The sequence below is a fragment of the Anser anser genome (genome assembly GCF_964211835.1).
Source record: "Anser anser genome assembly, chromosome: 7".
NCBI classification, from domain to species: domain Eukaryota; kingdom Metazoa; phylum Chordata; class Aves; order Anseriformes; family Anatidae; genus Anser; species Anser anser.
The window spans coordinates 15,661,709-15,687,454 of NC_139727.1; the positions used below are offsets into that span (position 1 = coordinate 15,661,709).

General features: G+C 38.2%; 1 protein-coding gene across 32 annotated transcripts in view; it reads right to left on the bottom strand.

The window, feature by feature from the left end:
• The window catches only part of CTNNA3 (catenin alpha 3), a 495,101-nt gene that overhangs the window by 390,246 nt on the left and 79,109 nt on the right, over positions 1-25,746 (bottom strand). The window lies entirely within an intron of this gene.

A 25,746-nucleotide genomic window follows, 5' to 3' on the forward strand; every position in this document is an offset into this window, starting at 1 on the left:
AAACAATGTTTTATCTATCTGTAATCTGTTTAAGGACACACCGAATTAAATTTATAAAAGATTGGGAAAATGGACTATGTCTACAACAGTACTTACAATCGAATCATCTTTATCTCACAACGGATGAACAAAGCTTATGTTAAACAACACCACATTTTTATTTATTTAATTTTATAACTAGTACCATGAAAGGTTGACATTTTGCTGCTTCTTAGGCATAATCTTCCTTTGAGAAGACAGGTTTGGTATTTAGCTGCTGCTTCTCCCAGACACGTCTGTCTTAATAAGCAATAGACAAGGAGAGGTGTAGATAGGGTTAAGAATAGAGTTTTTGACTGTTGCATCTAAATATATTTCTTGTATTTGCTTCCCCACCCTGCCAGCGTATGTCTCAAGCACTCTATACAAAGGAACAGCAGGCAGAGATAAGAATTCTGAAATCCAGGGAAATGGGAAGCATAGACAGTAGGGAAATCAAAAAAGTGTCTGTGAAAAGCCACCTCTGTAAAGTGCCACTGCCTATTTCTCCTCTCTCACTGCTTTGTGCACACTGTGAGCATTCAGGGATCCTGCCACTTCCATCTTGTTCCTTCCTCTTCCACCCAGATCTTGAAACCCTGCAGCCTTCTGCCATCCAAGACAATAAAGAACAAAGTGAACCTTGAAATTGGAAGTGAGATTCAACTGTTTCTAGGAATCAAGCTGAGGAGCTGTTATTTGGACAGCTGAAAGTTACGGACTTCAGGGCAAAAAGACAGTCAACATTAGGATTGTAAGCAGCCGCCTGTCTCTGCCTGCTTTACTCTAGACAATTTCCTCATTTTCTTTCTGCATCTTGTCCCTTTGAAGAATACTAGTAGATATTTGCAAAATGGCTTGGGTGAAGGAGAGAATTAAATTCAAGGGAAAAAATAAAAAAGGGAAAACAGCACATCAGAACAAGAAAAGCCTGTGGCATCAGCTTCAAATGATGAGAAGAGGCACAATGAGGAATGAACAACAAAATGTGCACGAACCTGCTCACAGTCTGCTCTGAAGCAAGCTGAAGTCTTCCTAATTGTTTTCCTTTGCATTGCATGAAGCTCTACATGCATTATTTACAGAAGCATCATAATACCCACGACTCGCTATGTAAAGTTTCTACATTTATGGATGAAGAGCATCCAATATTAAAGGAACCAGTCCTATTATTTTTTTAATTCTCTTTTACTGTAAGAAATGCATTGGACATAGGATGGGATCTAACTTCCTCAGGCTTAGTTGGAAATCTCAGGGATACAGCAAATAAAATAAAAACAGTGGAGCCCTGAAGAGAAGCAGACAATTGTTCCACCAGCTGATCACCTGAATTAGAAAACTGAGCTATGTTCTTAGGAGGACTAATATTTAATATGTTAAAAAAAAAAAATCAATAAACCAATACAGAAATGAATCACCACTGTGTAGTAATGACTTTTTTGTCCAGGATGCTCAAACCCAAATATTCAACTGCACCTCCAGCTCTGGTAAAGCATCTGCAACTTCTCCAGTGCACTCTCAGCAAAAACCAGTGGTTATCATGCAACACAGACTCTTACTCTAATTGGCAAATCTACCTTTCCTGCAATTAAATGACAAGAAGACAGAATGCTCCCTTCTCTGCTGTACTGCAAGGAAGCTACAGACCCGGAGATACAGTGGTAAGTCAATACAACACTTCAATCTAGCTGGCTTCTTTTCTTAAGCAATTCTTACTGTGCTGCAGCATCATACGCAAATGATCAAACTTGAAAATCCTTCCAAGGGACTTTTTCCATCCATAAAAAGTACTGTGTAACCAGGAATGAGTGGTTCCTACAGAATCCAAAACTGCCAAGCCTGTAGCACAAAGCCAGTAACAGCAGGACACCAACACAACATCCATTTTCAATAATAAACAAAGCACCACAAGTCTTCACGACAAACCCAAAGAGCAGGAAAAAAAAGTAGCTGTAACACAAAATAAGTTGTCATGCTCCCCTCTGGCACCCAAAACTTCACACAAGTTTTGCAGGTATTCTTCGGGGTTTTATGAGTCTTGTTATCACATTCAATTCTATACAAACAGTAAGAAATGCTGTAAACACCGTGATATGCATTCTCAGTAGATTAAAATTATTTTACTCTGTTTTAGTTTCTGTCTCTTAGACTCATAGACAGGGAAGAATGCAGGAAAGAAGGAGAAGAAAGATTTCAGGGAATTCTAGCTGGGAGGGGATCAGCACTTACAGAAGTGTTTCTGGGAGCTCTGGGAACAGGAAGGGTGCCAGGCAATGGAAGATGCATTTTGGGCAAACTGTTCATAGGATTTCTCTCTGTTTCTCTCCCTTCACCTTCCAGGGACTTCATCAAGGAGAGGGGACCTTATCCTGGCAGACCCTGCCTCCACGCAGCCATCTAACTTCTACTTCAGCTCCAAAGGAAACTGGGCACCCCCCCCAGCACCCTGTACAGATGCCTCTGAGTACTTCCCCTTGCCGCTAGGATTCCTTGGACGGGGAAGAAAAGAAATGTATGATTTTACTGTGAGATTTATGAAAAATGTAGCAAATAGACCCTAGCTCCCCACACCTGCCTCAATTAATGGATTTTAGCCTCTGCCTCTTGACTTCTCCCTCGACTAGTCCTTTGCCAGATTCCATGCTCAACATTGTTACACTGGTGGCAGGGATGTGTTCAACTGTTAGAGATTACATTAAGAAAAAACTCTAGAAAATGCAAATAACTTGGTTGTAGCTCAGGAGATGGAATACCTGTGATCACTGGGACACAGAAAATAAATTGAGGGAAGTAAAAGACAAGCGAATCAAGCAAAATAGTTACATTAAATAAACAAAAAATAAAAAAGCCAATACTGACTCCTGTCTTAAAACAGTTCCTCATCTTTCCATTTTGCGTGAAGAAATAGGGAAAAAAGTAAGACATTTAAGATACAAATATAAATTAAAAGGGTGATATTATGACAATATAAAGAGACTACAGCATATGTTTTCTGACCATCAGAATGTGCATGTAGTGATAAAAAGCACCCAGGCAAGCAGTAAAAGCCGCACCAAACAGCTTAGCATATATTACTACCTACTTGTAACACAGCTCACTCAAGGAACAGTGCAGAAATGTGAAGAACTCAGACAAAACAAATAGGTACATTTTATTGCTTACAAAATTACTGAACAAAAATATGTGCATTAGACTGTAATTGTCTGTGTGCCCTTCAAAGATAGGTTTAGGGGTCAACTAGACACCAAACTCATTATCAACCCCAAATTCTCATATGAACTCACAAACAAGTGGTTCAAGAATTGCACTGTAAAGATGCAAGTGGCAGTGAGGTACAGTTACGGGTTTTACAGGATCATGCAAAAAATAAGAGTTGACATGTAAGAAAGCTTTCCTCTCAGATTTGAGCACTGCCCACAAAATGAGTGCCATAGAGTTAAGAATTTGATAGAGTTCTGTCATGAGAATGATGTCTTGTTGTGCAGTCAGGCGAGACTGTGTGGGCCTTGCCTAAAAGACACCAACATCTCTACAGCAAGAGTGGGAAGCTCCTGCGTTTGCTGAGAATAAAGCCCAGGTTCTTTCCCAATTAGGTTAATAAAAAATACAGAGAGAACAGAGCATAGGACAAAGTGATTGCAAAGATGAATCTAGACTATAACCATAGATACATGCATGCATATATGTACATATACATACATAAAGGGTCCCAATGATGGGCTTCCCTCTGTGAAGGGAGCATCATAGAAGATGTGGAAGAACCACCCCTGAGTCTAGAAAGCCAGTGCAATATTAGCTTTCATGGTAACATGGGGTAATGCAGGCTGAAAGGGACCTCAGGAGGGCTCTGGTCTTACCTCAGTCTTCTCAATGAGCTTCTTGTAGGTACCAGGGGCTGCTGTCAGGTTCCCCCCAGATTTTCTCCAGACTGAACAAGCCTGGACCGCTCATCCTCTCCTCGCAAGACAAGTCATCCCATTCCCAGCCTTTACAACTCGTCAAAAAGCCAAGCAGACACACCTAAGTTTCTTTCAGAGTCTCTAAGCCTGCATTTATACAATGCAGTGTTTGTAAAGCACATGGTCAGTTTTAGATTTGGTAACCAAACACTTGGTAAAAACTTGCTGTACCTTAACATGATCCAACTTTCAAGAAAGCTGCAGATCAACAAGGCCTTCTACATGAGCACAGCAATCATACAAATAGGGTTATGCCACTGCCAAATTGCATACTAAGATGCATAAAAATAAGCTTTTTTTTTTCCCTTCAGCTTTTGTCTAAAACATTCAATGTGTTATTGTTTTTAAAACACTGTGTTTTATTTCACACAGCATTGTATAAAGTTGCAGCATCATGGTATTGGTAAACTTGCCTATGAAGAGCCTCACTTCTGATGTGTAACACATCCACAGCAAGTCAAACACCCCGGAGGAGGCACGCCCATAAATTCAGAACAGCAATGAATCACAGGAAGATATTTAAACACAGCTCTGTGCGTTCTCATTGACTGAATCACTCTTGTTATTTAAGCTGACTGGAAGTCATTGTTCTAAGGACTAAACCATAAGTAGCACACTTTGCCTCTACAAAGATTCTGTGCTGCCTTTATAAAACCATGATTTACTGGACTCAGGTTCCACCTGAAGTGAAGTCTTGCAATTTTCTCTGTACCTACAGCTATTTAATGTTAATAATACTCAAGCTAATATATAATACCACAGAAAAGCACAGCTATCATGCACAAAGAATCAAAAGCAGATCACATCTGTTTAAATCCCAGGTTGTTGTTGCTTTTTTGTTTGTTGTTGTTTGTTGTTTTTTTTTTTTTCTGGAATTTGCTGTTCAGTTAGGGTAATGTTGTTTCTTTTGATGACTTCTTTGCATCAGATTGCAACTGCTGCACAACACTCGTGTTTCATCAAGTTCTTGTCTCCTTACAGATGACAGAGCAACACCTTGCTGTCACTTCTCTATCCATTATTTCAGAATTTGGTCCCCACGCTTCTAATACCCTGCTCTGGTAACTATCCATCTCCCAGATGGAGTAGCTGAGTTTGAAAGGTAGCAAAGCAATTTTTCCCTCTAAGTATTAATGGAACAGAATTTTTAAGTCCAGCAATCCTTTTTCTGCACACATATACCACTTAATGTATTAGCTCATAAAGGTTTTCTCCTCGTACAGTTATGGGCACATTTGTCATAAATGAGCATGTCTAGAACTAGAGCAGGAAGCATTTGTCAGGGAGAGGGGCCCAGGTTAAACACCAGATCTGAAGTTAGGAACCTCCAGAAGGTCTTATCCCATCTTCAGGAGGAGGAGATGGGTAAAGAAGGCATGAAGGAGAGGGAGAGAAGAAATACAGAAGAAATATAGATGACTTAAAGAGGAGTCATTTCTTTGACCTCCAGAAGGCCCATCCATTCCACCAAATCCATGACAAACTTAGCTTATTGTTTCTATGAGGTTAGTGTCCACCTCATGAGAATCCACATTATTGCCTTAAAACTGAGAGGGGAAGGAAATTAAGACTTAAAGATCACTTACACACACCTCAGTGAAACTAAACACCATGTCTAAGCATATTCCATCTATCACATGAGTTCAGGGCCTGTCTCCAACAAATCAGCTCAAGTTCCCCTAGGTGTAAGTTTCTCCTGGTCCTGAACTGAGCACACTGAAGTTTTCCTAGATTTAATGTCTCAGCGTGAGAGATGTGAAACAATCATAGATAAGCAGATACACAACTCATATCAGGCAGCCTGTTTCAACTGCAATTTTCTCAAATTACATACTCAACAAATATTTATGGTGCTTGCCACTACTCACCTGTCAAACTCCAGTTGCAGTTTAACATTTTTTTAAAAAATATTTCTTATAAATACTTGCTAACAACTTAAAATAAGCTATTTCCTTTTTTTTATGATCAAAAAGTCCAGAACTAAAGCAAGCTGAATCAAATAACTCAATGATGCATCCTCACACACTATTTTAGGATGCACACAATTCAAACACTGCAGAGAACGTTAAGTTGCTGTAATGTGGACATACGTCCAACTGACATGCATAAAGAGTGGCACTCCAGCAATTGGAACTGAAGTGCTAATCCATCAAAACAAGCTTATTAGCATTACCAATTTCAGAAATGTTTTAACAGTACATTTATTTTTAGCTGTTCAGTTTAAACTGCAAAATTAGCTGGTTTCAAGTATTTATCATGTACAGCACTGCTTCCCTTTTTTCTTGCATATCAGTTTAATTTTTTTTAATATTGTTTTCTGCACACCTTGCAAACACTTACAGGACAGCAACTCAGAGCAGGAAAGAAAAAGCTTATGCCCTTGAGCTCTGTACCGAATGTTAATGCGTTTGTGTATGATAGATTTAATGCATAAATGAGAACAAATGACTTCCAGCAGCTGCACTCTGCACCTATAAATCGCTGTGACTATTGCAAAAATCCATACAGAGGAAGAACAGCTGTATAATTTACAGCATCAGTATTTGTCAAGAAAAGCAGCAAATATAAAACTCGATTTCTTTGTTTTAGCATTCCTATAAAAATTAGAAGTTATCCTTTACAGACTCCTTTTAGATTAGAACTTCTATTCATCTTCCCTGATGGCACTTCAGTGCAGAAGGTTATTTAATTCTTAATAACGTTGAAGGAAATTCAAAAAGCACAAAACCCAGCACAGTTTTACAAAATAAATGCTAGAAATGTGTAAAAGAGCTAACAATGAGCATATTATGTTTTGCATTGAATATGCTTCGGTAGTATCAGAAAAGTATAGTACTCTGATCCAATGATTTATACTGTACAACAGGTGATTTATATTACATAAATCCACAGAAAGCAAATATTGAAACACAGGTTTGAACAGCTGGATTTGTTCTCAAGATGTTTCCCCACCAACATGGCGGACAGCCACATCACACACTCCTGTTCTTCCTTACGCTTGAGAGAATTTTGCATCACATTCAGAGTACTGTGACGAGCTCCCGAGTACAACCCAATACCCTACAAAAATACACACCGTACCACAATAGCTATAAATATGGTATATACTCTGCAACCAATGTCTAAAAATTGCAGAATTTCACGAATTTTTATTGGAGAAATACAAAGCTTTGCATCCCAAAGTCACATGTCCGTTCAGCCATTTACTGATTGCTTATTTGTGAACACCAAGCAACGGATCTTAAAGCATGAAAAATATCTGAATTTTTCACAACCAAGGAAGTGCAACTTTTGAGCTCGTGGTTTTGATTCAGAAAATGGGGACAACTTTCAAAATATTGTTATTTTTCAGAGAAAAGACACTTTCACAGTTATATTTATAAAAGAACATTCTGTAAAAACATCTTTACTAACAAAAGTAATTTCAAAATCTATGAAACCATAATAATTACTTTGTTGAAGGCATTACAAATAGTTACTTCTAGAATGAGTTCAGTATTGAACTGCATTGTCACTGTGTCTGTTACCTTAAGAGACTACTGTCTATTAACAGAAGTTTAAACCCCCAGTTTACTTCATATGCTAGCTCCAACTTTCACAGTTGGAATGAATCAGAAGGAGATTGTGTCTTCCTGGGCTCAAAGCAAGTGACAATGAACCCTCTGGTGCATTTCTTATATGATAAAGCCAGTAAATGCAGTTTCCTTGAACTCTAAATATATGAGAAATAAGATGTTTAAGTCCCTTAAAAAAACAACTGAGTTGAGCAGGTTTTTATTGAAAAAAAAAAAATCACAGAAGTTCAAATAAATAATTTCAATATTTTAACTGAATGTCTTATCAGAAGTTCAGTCACATGAAGGGCCTTCAAACTGGTCAGAATTCAGCTTTATCTCAGAGACAAAATACTACAAAACAAAGCAGCAAGCCTGTTTGTATCCTCTCATATGGCACTAGCTGTTATGATTCAGCGGGTTCAACATAATTCTTCACCTTAAAACAAGGGGTACACCAGAGGCAATATCCTCTAAGAGAATTGTGTTCAGTAGAAAAAACATCCAAAATATAATGCAAGTCTCATCGATACAAGAAAAACCTGAGGATGAGGACCCTACAGACACTGCAGAACACTGAAATTTTTATCTTTACTGACTGTACTTTCATATATATCAGAGTTCTGCTGTTCTTCCTAAAGCATAAAATCACAGTGAGCATCAGAAACAAACCTGCATTGCCATGTTATCATCATCTCCCTATCTCATGAGGGAATAATGGTCTTTCCCTGGAAGAAGGGAAATGGTGAAGAACTTCCGGCTTAACACAGCAGCAGCAGTTTTGCCAAAATGTTCTTTACCTGTTCAAACACCGACTTCCCTATTTTCCTTAAATGGCTAAAAGTGACTAGGTTTGGTTTTCCTTTTTATTTATTTATTTATAATGCTATCAATAGTGTGGAAGAACACCCAAAAAAATGTAACATTCGAAGGTTCATCTAATTAAATGGCATAAGAAGTTTTTGATTTCAAGGGTTTTGTTTAAGTAGTTATTCTTTTAAGTATCAATTTCTTGCTTTGGAGCAAATTATTATCTTAATTGCCAACCCCTTAGCATAATAGGCCTTAACAGAATACACTCATTTCTCTAACTCCAGTGGTTTTGCACCAATGATAATAAGGTCAATTTTTCCATTGAGGAAAAGCCAGTGTCAAAGTAAATGTTCTCATCACTAACACTTGTAGTTAGAAACTACAAGGGTGTAAGGAATACAGATGATTTAGGGAGTTTAAGACAGCCTTCTTGGCTGAGAAACATTTATGATACTCAGACTTAAGTGCTTCTAAATATGCAATTCTTTCCCCAGTTGAACCAAAAGCAACCTCATTAGTATTATTTATATCCTGAAACCTTATAAACAGTAAGATAAACAAATACAATCTTCATCTTTAAGTGCTCATGATAAAAATCTATGGAAAAAGATTTTTTTATTTAAGGGAAAGTGGTTAAAAATAAAATCAATCTTTCCCTGCTTGGCAAGAACAATGGAGCAAAATAAAACATATGACATGATTCTGTGCTGATAGTTTAGAAGATTTTAGAAAGACGAGTATACTTTGGCCCAGAGAGACCATGACATTTTCATCCTTATATATTCCAAGGTCGACCAGACAGCACCTGAGCAACCTGACCGAACTTGGAAGTTTGCTCTGCTTTGAGCAGGGTACTGGACTTGATCTCTAGAGGTCCCCTTTTCCTAACGTATGATATTAACTTTCATTATTTGATGGCTGAAAATGAATATTCTGTAGCTTTATGGAACACCTGAATTCTTCCTATTCAGAGCATTATGTAGTAAGAAAATCCTGAGTACTTCCCATCACCGTAATGGTATGGAAATTATGCAAGTCTATCACCATAACGTGGTACAACTCTAGCTTCTGCAACATTAATAACCAAAAAGCAGCTTCTGCAGAGTTACAGCATCAGCTCAAATTGGGTGCCCCCAAGGAGGGCACCTGAACAAAAAAAAAGATCCCTAGGCAATTATGCCCTTGCCCTCTACATTCCCAACCCCTCACCCAAGGGTCTGTACCACTACCAGTATTAGGGTTGGAGGTCTTTCTGCTCTAGCTTGGTTCCTTCCATTGTCTGTAGAAGAGCTGCTTTCTCCTACATCTTTGATGTAGAAATCTCCTTATCAGGACATATGCCACAATAAAATGCTAACTACCCCATATTCCACAAATCTGACAGACTGGGAGGAGAAACTATTTCTGTAGATTTCTTCTTCCAACCCACCCCTTTTGTGTGTAACTTCAAATGTTAAGTTTGGAGAAAACTTAATGAAGAAAAATTAAAGCACAACTTGCAGGTGAGATATAAAATGGGAAAGTAAATCTGCATACTTTGCACTGGCTTGTGTGACATTTTCATTCTAAAAAACCTGCTCTCAGATGCTCATAATTTTGACAAATGAGTACCTCGGGCTAGTAATGATCACATCAGCTGTCTGGGTGGGGTGGGGGTACCTTCACTGGCCAGGTTTAGGTTTGCTCTATCAGCTTCCAGCAGACACAGCCCCTTGGCTGCTCACACCTACAGCCATGAGCAAGACTTAAGCACAGAGGCCAACATTCTCCTGGCCTCTAACAAGAAAAGACTCCACAAGAAAAAAAAAAAAAAAGGAAAAAAAAAACACTTTACATGGCTACATGCCACACGTCTAAGTTTGCCCACTACGACCAGTCAACACATATAGGATTTCCAGTCCCTACATACTCCCCCCATGTTCTTAAAAGAGATTGTGATAGGGACACAGGCTGTGAAAATTGTTAGAGGAACCACAAATCAGGACAAAAAATCAACGGAAGAGTAGATAAATGGATAAGGAGGAAGAAAACATGGAAGAAAAATCAGCAGTTAAAAAGCAGGAATGCTAAAGGTGAGGGAGAAGTAGGGAAAAAGTTAAAGGCTACAGCAAGAAGGAATGGCAGACAGACACGTGACCATCAGGCCCCAGTAATACTGGTCTTGGGAGGCCTTGAGATCTTCTCAGGGCACATGGTGTAACAGGCAAACCCAGCAGTCCCTCCTGATAAAGGAGGGATGGGGAATTCCACCCCCTTCCCCATCCCATGTGTCATGGAACATGGAGAGGAACATCAGTTTCTGTCCCCTGGTTTCATCTGGAACAGACTCCTTTTTTCACTGTGTGTCAAGGAACCGAAGAGCATGGGGTAGATGGAAAGGGAGGGCTGGCAACCATCACTGAAGCTACTAGCGCAGAAAAATCCTTGTATTTTACGTTTCATTTCATAGGGACAGGCTGCTGAAGTGAGGCCAGGTAAATCACTCAATGCAGCACTGTAATTCTCATGACCAAATAATTTATCAAACAAACCATCTCTAAGGTGTAGCATTTCAAGACTTTTCATACAGAAACATACATTCCTACAGAATGTTTCTGTTTTTCATACAGAAACTCAGTTTCATGTGCTCCACAAGTTCTAAAAATTTAGCATTACTACTTAGTGCCCCTGCATACTTCTCGCTAGCAGTCACTACCCTGAGATGAACACCATGCTACTAATGAGCGTCTAATTTCCCATCAATAAATACAATTTAACTAAACACAGATTTGATCCAAAATCCCCTCAAGCTAAGGGGAAACTGCAACATAAGTCTTTCCAAAAACTGTAAATAAAATCCACTCAGCATCAACAACAGCTAAGTCTTTTATATTTCTGGGTTACCTGTTTTTTAAAAAGTTGACTTAGGCATTTGTGTCATTGACTAGTTAGTATTGCCCAATGAAGTAAAATTTCATTGCTTTCGTATTGTTACAGTATCAGACTATCATTTGCAGCACACTCACAAGTTCTAAGACACGTATCCAGAGCACTTTTCATTTATACTTCTGGCTGAGCAGTGTGACTTCTGGCTGAGCAGTGTGACTTCCTCACCTGTTGACTAAGACACAACAATTACATTCCCTCTATGCATCTGAAGCCACACTACAATCAATATCTTGTCTTATAATTTTAAGGACTGTGAATAACATTTATATAAAAATTGTAGTAGAGTTCTTTTGTCTGGGAGAGTTTATTTAAAATGAAAATAACCTCTCTCTGTTTCCTTTCTTCTGGATTATTCTTGTCATGTATTAATGCAGCATTAAAAAAATTTTGTAGGACAATACCACAGTGTTAAAATGATAAATCACACTCAAAGCCTATCCAATCAATTCACCTTTTAGTTTATTATTAGAATATAATTTCTGAAAAGTGAACAGAATTTTTAAAAAGTGTAATCCTTCAGAGACCTCACCTTCAACGCTAATAAGCATAATTGCCTTCTGAAAGGGAACAAATCTTTTACACTGTATTATAACAGTCAATTTTTACACAACATTGAAGAAGTTGTTTTTGCTCAGGCAGAAAGCTCCTACTTTTCTGAAATAAACATCTTTCAGCCCAAATGTGAGATGCAATTGTGTTATTTGTGTATTTCAAAAGTAAGTTTCCTACCTTCTACCTCCACTTCCCAATAGATCTTAAATATGCCAGCCACATTCTGCAATATTCTCTCTAAGAGAAGAGGCACAGTTTGCTGTAGGATTGCATAGCAGCAGCCTCAGCACACAGGCACTGCATAAACATAGCATGAGGGTAGTTTGCTCCTGCCACAAGGCAAATGCAGGAATAAATAAGAGAAACTACACTGACAGATGACAGCAAACATGTAAGCATAGGGATGCATCGCCCTAACCACAACTTCTGCTTTTTGTTCTCCTCTTAGACACACTCCATTTAGGAGGAGAAAGGAAAGGAATGGGGGGAGGCAGGAAATGTTCTTAATTACAAGAACCTGTAGCAATCTTAGCAAAGCGTGGTAAATGTATGCGACATTCTCAGCATCTCAGTAAGAGCAAAAAAGAAATCCCACTCATTTTAAAAATTACATAGTCTGAAAGAACAGCACCTGGCACAGGATTCATCTAGCAGAGAATAAAATAGAGAGCCCAAACAAGAACAAGAGCCATATGGACTACCGCAAGCCCACATACTGTTGTGAGGCCAGCTTACTGCACACATGGGCCGCAGCTCGCAATACAGAGCAAAGAAGATTCTGCATATGGAGTCCCACCCCGTCTTGCCAACCATGCTCTTCCAAAAGAAAATAATCCTTCACTTCAAGCATTTTTCAAGCTAACCTAGTATCAAAAAAATATATATTCCTACCTTAGCATCTCAGTCTAAGAAGGCATATATATATATGTGCTTATATATATTTTTTAAAGTAATCAGCCACTGAAACCAAAGATGCCTGTTTATAAAGGGCCCAAGTCTCTAAAACCCTTCCAGTGTTCTTCATCCCACATTTTCTTTACAGAATTGTCATCAAACTGCAAACCGTATTACGGGAATTGCAGGATGGAAAATATTCTTCAGTTAAAGTGCTCCTCATATGCTTAAAAAAAATATAGGGAAAGAATATAAAAGATTAACAAATGCCTACACCTGTATTCTGTATAGTAACTCAACTCACAACACCCACACAGCACCTGTGGAATGCCTGTTAAAACCTATTTTTCCCCCCTCTTTAGAGGGTAATCTTCCAACTCTAACCAAAACAATTTGTCCTTGTTATGGAGTCACAGAATGGACAATTTCTAGATTTAAAACCAGTCTCATAGATCACTTCACCACAGCAAAATATCCCAAATGCAAAACATTTGAAATTTTTTTGAACACTCTATTGAACAGCTAGCCCTGAAAATTCCGGTTGTTTGTGAAAGCCAGTGAACTTCATCTGTGAAAGCCAATGATTTAGCCTGCTAATGCCACAGTGAGAATAAGGAGCTGCCAAAAATCCAGCCACAGGTTAACGATTGCCACTGGAAAGCAATTTTGATAATTACAGTCTCCTCAGAAAGTCAGGAAAAGAACTATAACAACATTGTTTTTCTATCATAACTAAATTCTTTCTATAGAATTTACATGTTGCATTCAATAGCTGCTGTATTGCAAGGAAACTTTCTGGTGGGTTATTCCCCCTCTGGAAATAAAAAGATCACGATCATTGCTTCTGAAGCAATGAAGCTGCTTACTCCTTCAACAGAGAGGGCAGATCTCCTCCTCCTTCCCCCAGAGCTTGTACCTGAAGAGTACCAGCATGCAAAACCTTGTTAACATTACTTCTCAGTGCTTAAGTGAAAGCTGCAGGGACTAATTAGTATACTTTGCAAAGTCTTGACAAAGGTGCAGAGAACACAGCTCTAAGCAGCCTTACGTTCTGTCTAACACACTCCCTTCTGTTGACCCTTATCTGACAAAAAATCACGTGTCAAATAGAAATTCAGTGAGCTCCAGCTTGTTCCAAGAGAGACGTGGATGAGGTCAACACAGAGAGAGCTGGAGAACCAGAGAGACCCCCAACAACTGAACACATTCCTCCTTTGATTTGTAGAGGAGTCTGGAGTGAAGGAACCACACAGAACCCTCTGGGCACCCAGAAACACAGACAGAAAGAATGATTACCTAAGTCTACATTTCCCTAAGCCCCTAAGCTTTCATTTCCCAATGAAAAGAGGTCTGTTCTTTCCTGATATAACAGGTGAGAAAAAAAAGGAAAAAAAAAAAAAAAGAGGAAAAAAAAGGAAAAAAAAAGCCTTCGTAAGCTAAATCTGTAAAACAAGTCTTAGGTAATTTTCATGTGGAAAGAAAAATCACTTCAAAACTGTACCAGTTTGCTGCTTCAAAAGGATAAAACCATCAAATGAACGTTACTAACATCTTGCTCTTTAAACAGGCTTTTTGTCAATACACAGACCAATATCCTGGCCCACTGTACCATGTCAAACTCCAGCTCAGTTCCCACCCAGGGCAGTAGTCCAGGAGGAACTGAAGAGAATGACTAAGCTTTTAATCATTGAGCTGGAAACAGTACCAGCCACAGCCTGGCCTTCAAATGAGGAGTAAGTTACTTTCAAAGAACTGATCAAAACTTTGTTACGTTGAGTAATAATAATTCATGCTGCAGTTTCTCTCCATGGAGATGCACAGAATTTTCCAACAGATGATCTATCCACTAACACTAGAAAAATCTGTCCCAAAGCCATCAATAAAACTCATCCTGTTTTTTTGTTTTGTTTTCATGATAACGAAGAGACCTGATTCATGAGAGACTTAGTGCCTACTCTCCACTAAAGTCATCCTCTTATTCAGGTTCGGATTCAGCAAAGGACTACATAAATCTAACTGAGAACGTAACTGACATCACCAACGTCCATGGCACTAGAGACCCATTTTCTGCATATTTTGTAAGAACTGTGATGTGGGCATTGCTAGACTAATGCACAGAGATGATTTCCAGCAAGAAAGTGAACAGCTGTCACATCATCTCTAATCATCAGAAAGTTTTCAGATTTGAACCTCTGGTCTTCAAATCAAGGCTCCGTATGCTGCTATCAAAGCCTTGGACCAAAGAGCTTATCAAATATTATATGTCAAAAATCAAAGACTAATCAAAGTCTCTCTAGTCAGTAATGAAACCTAAAAGATATACTGTTTTGTCACTTATATAAAACACATTTCTCAGAATTTATAAAGCTGTTTTATTTTAGAAAAGATTAAAGATTTAAATTTTCAAAGGAATCTAAGGCTTCAGATTGACAGTTTGTATAAACTACAAAGCAGGACTGCCCATGAGGAGAACTACAGGTGATGAGTTTATCATCTATCAACCTGTCAATAAAGAAAAACTGACCTTTTCTTTCTGCTATCAATAGGAGTAGAAGGCATTCAGCACTTCATCAACAGACAATTCATGAGGATAGTTATAAGAAAACCAAGAGCCATATGCTCACAATATGGTGTAATTAACACTGCCAAGAGATCAAGGCAGCTTGTCTAGAATATTAAAATCCAGAAATATTCAACATAAGATTCCCATATTTTCCATTTTCCACATTACTACAGACAATCTCAGCTTTTTACTGATGCAGATACCTTTTTTCGCCAGCATTATGGTTCTCTATATTAGCATAAACAAATAGCGGTAGGACTCGATACTGCACTCTTAAATGCTGCAAACCCTGTTTAAAACCCTTAGCTTGCAGTTCCGTAGTAAAATCTTTAGTTGAGGGAGGATAATTGTGATTAAAATAACAACTGCACAGAACTTCTCCAATTATATATCATCTACAATTCTCTAAATCATGTGGATTTGCTTTAAAGGATATTACACTTTTGCAGTTTACTGTCACACTAAAAATCAAATGGACAGCAACTAAATTACATTATCCTACTATTTCATTAGGAAGCCTGATGCACAGTCATGTTGCAATATGCTACTCTCAATATTTCAATCTTTAAAGAAAAATGTTATCACACACAGAGGTACTTCAGTAGGGAACATGTTGAAAAAACAGAACCCAATAACTGATTTACTTTGTTTTAATTCAGAAAATTTCTGAACAGTTCACCATTTACTCAGATTAATCACAGAAAGTACTTGTCCAAGACAGAAAAATATCTCATATATTGCTGCAGCTTTACTGCCAAACAAAAACATGTCTGAATGAATAGACATGCAAGCCTACAGAGGAAAAGTGCAATTAGAAATAAGGCTACCAATTTCAAATAAAGAAGTTACTACCTCCAGGAGAAACAAACACTTGGTTATACAAAGATGTACAATTCTTCTAGCCCACTGTCGACGTACAATGATGGGGATTACACAAAAAACAACAACAACAAAATACAGACTCCAGACCTGTATCTCTTAACATCCAACCTACAAAAAAAGCACCCAAATCCTGTCTGTTTTCTCTGTGGTGTTCTTCCACAGTTGCTAACAAGGACATGGAGTTCTTAACCAAATAATTCACTAGTGGCTGCATGTCACCTGTTACCAACCAGGCAAAGAGCTGTGTGTACTCTATCTGTGGAGACATTTTATTTCCACAGACCAATCCCATGAAAAATCAGGGCTTCTGAAATTCAGGGCTTCTGCATTTCAGTACAACTACAACACGATATGGGGAATGGAAAGCAAAAAGACAAAATGGGCTAATCCTCAACTATTTCTATAGTTCCCTGCGAAGGATGAATGCAGACCATCTGACATAGAAACTAGGTCAGATTACTACAGTCAAATTTAAAACAATAGCACAAACACATAAAGGCAGAAAGATGATACTTTGAAGACATACCATGAGATAGAATTAGCCAGAAACACAGCAAGAAGAGATTCTGGAAATGTAAATTAGGAGTAGGAAGGTGAAGGTAGTGCTGGAGCACTACAGGAAAAACTCTAGAGACAGATTACACTGTGAAAGACAATGTTCATTGCCTTTTTTTTTTCTTTAGACTTCACTTGAAAGAGAAGTTGGAATGAGTTAAAACCAGAAAAATAAATAGGAAGAGTTCAGATTAATATTGGAAAAGAGCATGCAAAACCTGGCAGTTTTCACATCTGCTAACCCTGCTTAACTTCATGTCATCAACAAACCTGAAAGCCATAAGTGGTTAAACAGACCTTGTTGGAGCAGTGATGAGGAAAATAAAGATTTAAGGGAAGAAAAAGTCCTTAAAAAAACAAAACGTAACAAACAAACAAAGCACCCAAGGAAGAGTAAGGAAATAACAGTTAACCATTCTGACATGTTCTGAAACAAAATGTAAACACAAAAGAAAAGTGGAAAGTAAATTACAGCTAATTTGGGTTGGCTCAAATAACATATACCATTTCTTTGGCAGAGTTTTTAATCCCATCACAAATTATGTTCTTCAAAGCAGATTCAGAAAATATGCTCTTAATGAAACTGGTGTAAGGACCACACAAAAACATTGGCAGTGAAAGTGTCCTGGAATAGATAACAAGAGAATGAAATGGAAATGTATACCAAGTAAGGTTCTTCAGATTTTTTTTCTATGTCTGGAACAACTCAATATTCCCAACCAAGGTCATGAAAAAAGTGAGAAGGCTGAAAAAGAATGTAAAGATGACAAAGGGCAAGATTAAAACTGAAAATCTTGATAACTACAAAAACAGACCTAAAAAAAAAATCAGAGCAAATATTTCAGTAAGTGTCTGTATTCAAACTGGAAAAAGTAAACTGCTGGCCATATTGCAGTCCTAAAAACACACCACACTGTTTTAAATCTCCCTCCACTCCCTCTCCAAACAGGGAACATCAAAGCAAAGTAAATGAATGGATTGCAGACTGTAAGAACTTCTAGTAACCTTTCATCATCTTTAACATTGATAAATCCCAAGCTGAAGTGTTGGAGGACTGACGAGACTGAGGCTGCGAAAACATTAATAGGAATTATGGATGTTTAAAAAATATATAAAAAGGAAATTAATTATCTGTTCCCCATGACCACTGTGAACACTAGATAAGAAAAAATAAATAAATGACAGCAAGGAAAACTCTCAATTAGATAAAAGAGGAAACATTTTAACAGCAAGAAGAGTTAAATACTAGAACAGATAGTACAGAGAAGTTGTAGCACAGGTAGCGATAGAGACTTTAAACAAAAAAATCTGTTGATCACCTACATTTAAATCTGGTTTGGGGTGCACAGATACTGGATGACTTCCTGTGTTCCTTTCAGACCTATTTTTCTGATTCTATGAACACGTATTTTCAAACAGATCACAGAAATATCACAACTCTACCAGACTAAGCAAAGAGATTTCACTTCCAATACAGAAGGAAACACATCTGATGAACAGAAGAGAGTTACAAAGGCAGAAATCATTTTTCACTATGGGTCAGTAAACTGGACAGCGGTTGTTCTGGTCATAATCAAAATAACCATCTTGTACAGACTTACATGAAGGTGTCAGGCACGTTGTGAGAACAAGCCAAAAGTACACAGTGTCTGTGCTTCTGCTGTACTGGCCTTTGTGGCTGAACAGACCCATGCATGAAATTTTTGCTCAATGCAACAGCTTGCTCTGCCCCTAAACTACTTGCTGCAAAGCACACAGAAATTATATGAATGGTCTAGTGAGTGAGCTGCACATCAAATACACAAATCTGAGCAAGAAGAAATTAAAAATAATTTTTTACTGCACACACGTGTTCTTCTCTTTCACATTATCTGAGCAAGTTCCCTAACTATAGAACAGCTCCAAAAATACTATCAGGCCTAAAAGCTTCTCAGATGCTTGAACACATCTCAAACTTCTAACCCAAAAAGCTCTTTGAAAACATTGCTTACAACAGTTCTGTGAATCAGCTGCACATCCTGGCACACCACAGCTCTGCAACCAACTGATATAGAGGACCTTTGTGTCTCAAGAGCAGTGTAATTACTGCTACACCAACTGAAGAATAGCAGAGAGCCGATTAGAAATAAGCAGGGAATTATTTAAGAAGTGTTAAAAGTGGTGTATGATTCAACAGGCATCCCATCAGGGGGGATTTTTTTTTCCCCCACTGATTAAAATGATGTGCCTCTGCCATCACCTTCTTCCCCTCCTCTTTAATTTCTCCATCTAAGAGCCTTTTGTTTACTTGCTGTTTTCTTCTTGTGAGCGATGCAGGCAAATTATAGGCATTGCACCAATCTGTTCTAAGGGCAAGGCAGTTTTCAAAGTCTTGTTATTGTCTTCTGTGTGAGCATGTGACAAATGTTTACAAATGTCTGTTATTACTAGTTTAATACCACCCTGGGTCTTTTTTGACTATGCCAAACCAGTAATCACCCTGAAGCATCTCCTTTCACAGCATGTTTACATCATACTCATGACAGTTTTACATTTTGTCATTGTGACATCTCTCACAATTACTCTTATAAAGAATGCCATAAAACAGGGTTTAGGATCTGGAAATGCTTTACTGAAACTGACGAGCCCTTGGATATCAGTCAGTCTGTAATCTGCAGTGAGTGAAAGGGCCTGCCTTGGAGAGCACCTCATCTCAGAGGTCTGTACTCCTGGCTAAGGAAGAGAAAAAAAAAAATTCAGCTGAGCAGCTTCAGTTCAGTCCTTAACAATCATGACACCACACACTTCGAAATCCCACAGAAGCCCCTATGCTTTGGTAATACAGTTGAGCCATCATTGGCTCAGGCTACAAATAATAGTAAGTAGCAGAGAAGTGAAATGTTACTTTCCTTCACAAGTGCTAAAAACAATGAAGAACTGGAAAATACATGGAAAAAAACTGTGACATTTCTTTGGAAATTATTCTGAAAGTAATGGAAAATGTATCTACTGATTAATTCACTGAATGTCAGACTGTTTAGAAACTGGTTGAATATGATAAAAAATGCACTTTCAGTAAGATACCAAAAATGTCTATTTAATCAGTATACTAATCAGTGCATGTGCTTTGAAAAGTGTAAAGCTAAGCGTTTTTTAAAAACACTTGTAAATCATTAGGATTAAAAATATGTATTACTGAATATATAGACAACCAAGTATTTATGAAATCCAGTGAGTGACAGGTAATAAACACTGTATAAACGCATTCTTCCTGAAGGACTATGTTCCCAGCTATGGCACCAAGGATTGAAGAAGGGATTGGATGTAAAGGGGAGAAAAAACCTCCTTGTTTCCATCTTTAGACTTCTACAGGAAGAAGAAAAGTTTTTCACATCTCTTCTTGTTCTCCTGGACAGAGGAAGTCCATTCCCCAGCCTGCATGCTGCGTCTCAACACAAAGGGACTGCAAAGCAGCAGGAAGCAGAGGGTTCAGCAGTCTCTGGCCACATAACACTAAGACCACTATGCCACCCAAAAGACAAAACAAAGAGGGAGGATGCCTGGATGAGCAGCTGTGTAAACAGCTAGGGCTCTCGTCCAGTTGGAGGAAATAATTACATCTTTAAAATTCAGACACCGGAATGTATTTAATATGAAACAAACTCTAGAAAACACACAGTGACATCACTTTTTTCTGAATAAATTATGTATACAAAAAGGAAATATATGTATGTGGGTTTTTTTAATCAGTGTGCACCATTGTTTGAAGTCACACCAACTTATGAAGAAAGCTAAAAATGTATACACCAATACATTAACAAGTGTTCAGGTTACTTTATAAAGCCAAGGCAACACCTGTGTGATTATTCAGGAGGATTTAAATCCATGTTTCCATTAGATACCTAAAATTATCTATGATATTGAAACTACTTTTGAAACTGCAAAAGTGTGATCCATAAAGATATATATTTATCTATATATTTATATTTATCTGCTATATATTTTATATTTATCTGCTATATATTTTATATTTATCTGCTCGAGGGAAGGAAGGCTCTGCAGGAGGATCTGGATAGGCTGGACCGATGGGCTGAGGTCAACTGCATGAAGTTCAACAAGGCCAAGTGCCGGGTCCTGCATCTGGGGCGTAACAACCCCAAGCAGCGCTACAGGCTGGGAGATGAGTGGTTGGAAAGCTGCCTGGCAGAGAAGGACCTGGGAGTACTGGTTGATAGGCAGCTGAATATGAGCCAGCAGTGTGCTCAGGTGGCCAAGAAGGCCAACAGCATCCTGGCTTGCATAAGAAGCAGTGTGGCCAGCAGGTCTAGGGAGGTGATTGTCCCACTGTACTCGGCTCTGGTGAGGCCGCACCTCGAGTACTGTGTTCAGTTTTGGGCCCCTCGCTACAAGAAGGACATGGAGGTGCTCGAGCGAGTCCAGAGAAGGGCAACGAAGCTGGTGAGGGGTCTGGAGAACAAGTCTTACGAGGAGCGGCTGAGGGAGCTGGGGTTGTTTAGCCTGGAGAAGAGGAGACTCAGGGGAGACCTCATCGCTCTCTATAGGTACCTTAAAGGAGGCTGTAGAGAGGTGGGGGTTGGTCTGTTCTCCCACGTGCCTGGTGATAGGACGAGGGGGAATGGGCTAAAGTTATGTCAGGGGAGGTTTAGGTTGGATGTTAGGAAGAACTTCTTTACTGAAAGGGTCGTTAGGCATTGGAATGGACTGCCCATGGAGGTGGTTGAGTCGCCATCCCTGGAGGTCTTTAAAAGACGTTTAGATGTAGAGCTTAGTGATATGGTTTAGTGGGGGACTTGTTAGTGTTAGGGCTGAGGTTGGACTAGGTGATCTTGGAGGTCTCTTCCAACCTAGACGATTCTGTGATTCTGTGATACTGATATACATTAAAAAATTACAAATGCAAACATAAAATACAGTTAGAGCAAAAAAAAAGTGAAGCATGCTATTTTCTTCCAACATCCTTTTTCTTGTTTTTTCTGATCATCCAGGTCAAACAAGCTAACAGTTACAGTATCACTGCTCATCCTATTTTCTATTTTTTCTATTTTCAATTTGTCATGGGAGCATTCTAGTATAAAGTTGTCTCACTAGCTTTTTGTTCAAAAAGCCTGTAACCTTACATCCCTACTAGTTGCCATGATCAATCATGCAAATTATTGCAGTAAATGTTGAAGTTGTAAAAAATATAAAATATATAGATATATATTTACTGAGGTTGTACTCAAAGGGATATGTAGAACACATCACACCGCTCATTTTTAAATAGGTCATGAGCTAGAAGGGAAACAAATACCTATCACGTACCAGGGAGCTACATAATCTGTTAAATCTCAAGTTTTCCCTGACACTCTAGGATGAACTGAAATCTATGGCATTCTCTTTTGCTTTAGTAACACTAAAGCAGTTTCATTTTGATAAAATTTCATCATTAAAAAATTAAATACTATGGAAGACAAAATAATTTGTCCAAACAAAATGGAAGATGGCCATATTCCATGGTGCGCAGTAGCAAGTAGAGTTCTATTCCTGTAGAACCAGGCACTGGGCAATTCAGCTCTTAAGATTTTCCTCACTGGATTTCATCTACAGCCCTGAAAGATTTATACGTACCAAAGATCATATATTGACTGAATAGGCCTCATTTATTTTTGAGAATGTTTTGGAAAGAATGGGTTATGTTCCAGCTTTTCTTTTCACAAGCTTCCGACATGCTGTGCATGAGGATTTGGGCCAGTACTAACAGGAATGCTGGCAACTTCCTACTAAATCCAGTTTGATACAAAGCCCAATAGACAGACCCCTCTCTGATACCAGCTGACACTACATGACACCAGTCGTTATATAGCTGCACATTATTTTTGTATTTTTCAGGCACTTAATGTTGCAGTCATTTCACAGTAAAGAGGTTTTTCAAAGGAGGTTGAAGTTCCTAATCTTTACATAACTCCAACATCTTTTCCATTTGTGCTTTTTGGAGAAGGTTATAATGTAGATTTATAATTTGGCATCTCTTCATTGATTCCTGAACTCCTGCCAGGGTAAGCTGCATGCCATTCCCTTCATTATTCATTATGACTATCATATATATGACTACCATATGCTTTAAAAGCATTTCCTAAAACGAATGAGAGAGCAGTTATAATTTTTCATTACAGATCTCTCCTCTCTCCTCCACTTACTCTATACTGTTATATTCAAATAAGTTTGGTTTTCTAAATGGGTTTAGGAACTACTGCTGTTCCTGAGTGAACTCCTCTGAAGGTCTGAAGTATTTTCATTACAAAGGATGTTTCCAATTTCTTTTTCAAAGTTGTTGTCAAGCATTTCCTGGTAAGGCAGCACTTCCCACAAACAAACAAAACAGTGTTAATGCTAAAGAGAATTTGTGTTCCTATAGCTAGGATCGCATTTCTGTCTGACACCAGTTATCACATTTATTTTAAATACAGACATGTCTCTCTACACATAAATGGTGTGTCTGTGCCCCTTGAACTGCCTATTACTTAAAAGCAGTTTAAATGTCCCTTCCTTGTTGTTAATCATATGAGTAATCTCCAGCTAGGGGAGCAGGAATGGAGGATATGGAGGGAGCAAGGGAGGATATCAGATAACTAAAAACCCTGGTTCTTCAAGGAAGTCACCATTACCTCATCATCTGAGTTCATCTGTATCCTGGGAGCGACTGCAGGAGCCCCTGCTCAGTCAGCTCTCCCTCACTTCAGCTGCCAAGGTTTTATGATATGCATCTTACGGATCTTGGACGTACAGAGGTTTGGCTATGCAGTCAGAAGGCCAGGAACTCTGCCTGCCTGCAGTACATTGCATTTGATATTCTTATTACTGTTACAAAATGGTTATAGTGTTTCTTTCACCTTTTCTTTCGTTTATCAAAAACACAACATGAAAACACACACAAAAGATTGTAATTCCCCTCAGCAATCACTTCTTTGTACCAAAGATTATTAGTTTAAGACCCATCCCTGTGGAAACATTGAAAAAACAATGAGTAGAATTTATGGTGGTTTAGAAAAGTATTTATATCAAATATTACTAAAGAGTAACGTTCTTCTGATTCTGTCCAAGCTACTTTCCCAAATAAAATACTGCTTTCAAGTGCTTATGGAAAAAGAAAGCAAGAGTATTACCTAAGCTCTTCTGTTTATTCTGCATACAGAAAACCTAGCCAAAGCTTTCTGCTCAACCAAGATCACTGCCTAAAGAAGAGAATTAAGGTTTCAATGAGAGGCATGATCATTGTACTCTTAGAATGCAGTGGAACTGAAGTAAATCCTCTGCCAGTTTCTTAAAACAGGGAAGGTTAGGCAAACACCTAATGCAGTTACTGGGTTGGCTGAAGTATCTCTGCTTTAAACACAGACTAGAAAGCCAGCATTGCTGCAGGGAAGCACAGACCTGCATGTCTCAAGGTCACACACAAGCAGTGGCTCTAAAATTTGTTCCATTATTACTAGTTCATCATGGCCCTAGAGGGCTGCAAAAAAAAATCTCACTGTGAAAAAAAAATATATATATATATATAATTTTCTGGCTACTGCCTGAGGAAACTTTCTGTGGAGAAGCAGAACTGCTTAATGTGTGAGGTAAGAGACAGTGACCATTTTGGAAAGGAACTATAAATGAATTTTAATTACAGAAGTTACTGAATACATTCAGTTCTACCTAAAAGTAAAGAAAACACTTATTTACACGTTTCAAACACACCTGAAGATAACTTCTCTGAATTATTTATTACATTTTGTGTGCTGTTCCAAAAGCTTCAAGTTACTATACCTGAAACAATCATTACATTTGACTTTGTTGATACAATATACTATGTGAGTACTTATACATAGAACAGAGATGTATTTTCTACTTAATTGTTAATTCTTTAATTGGGAATGATTGACTTGAGTATGTGGCAGTTTGCCTGCTGTACCAAGACTGCAGTCATCTATTTTCAGACACCAAGTAACTTTAAATAGCCAGTACACAATCTTCTGCAAAAGATTATTTAGAAGTTGCTTTTAACTTATATGTGAGTACTCGTTTTATCTCCACACTGCTCCTGTGAGAGAAGCACAATGTCTGCAAGGTCCCAAGTAGCCCAAGCCAGAAGCATCAGTGACAAGGAAAAGCTCTTGTTTGGTTCTTCTGTACAGATTTAGAAATAGCTGCAATTGATTTTGACAGAAGAACAAAGGCAGAAATACTCAGTGGTGTCTCTTCACCTCCTTGACCATAGTCAAAAACCGATTTTGGTGTGAGAAGCATTAATAGGTATTTGAGTAACAGGTCACAATTAAATAACAGTCATCAGCATAGTGTGTGACAGTATTTAAAATAATTACTACAATATCTGTAGTCTCAGATATCTTGAAATATGTAGGTAACCAAAGTATTAGGACATGGGTGGGAGAAAATGCATCTCGATTTACTGCTACTCCAAACTGCTAGTGCCAACTTGGCAAAGCTACCCAGCAATAGATTTACAGAACACTATGTTTTCAGTCCCACACTGTGCTAAGGTTAAAGTTTGAGTCATTTTCTTTTACTTAAACCATAAAGGTTTTGTTCAACATAATGATTTTATTTTATAGCAGGAAATAACCCTTTATTTCCAAACTATAAATTCAGTTCACAAATATCCCCATCAGTCAAAACACACTGCATTTTGTTGCAGCTTAGCATTACTTGAAAAGTTCCTGTTGATTTCATTAACAAGCTAGAAACTAAAGAACATTTTAAAACCAAAGCAATCCTGCAGGTTCTTTTAAGTTTACATCTACACCAGAATATTCAGATTAATTGATGTACTTTTTTTAAAATACTAGCAGGCTACTGGTATTTTTAATATTACTAGGACAGTGGTTTTTTTGAAACTAGCACAGCACATCAAAAGCAGGTAAACTGAACATACACATAATGTGCATAATTCAAGGAAGCTGACTTAAGGATACAGCACTACCACTCAGCATAAGAAATGGCTGCACAGCAAGTCTACAAGCAAGAAAAATCATCTTTTTGTAAGCTT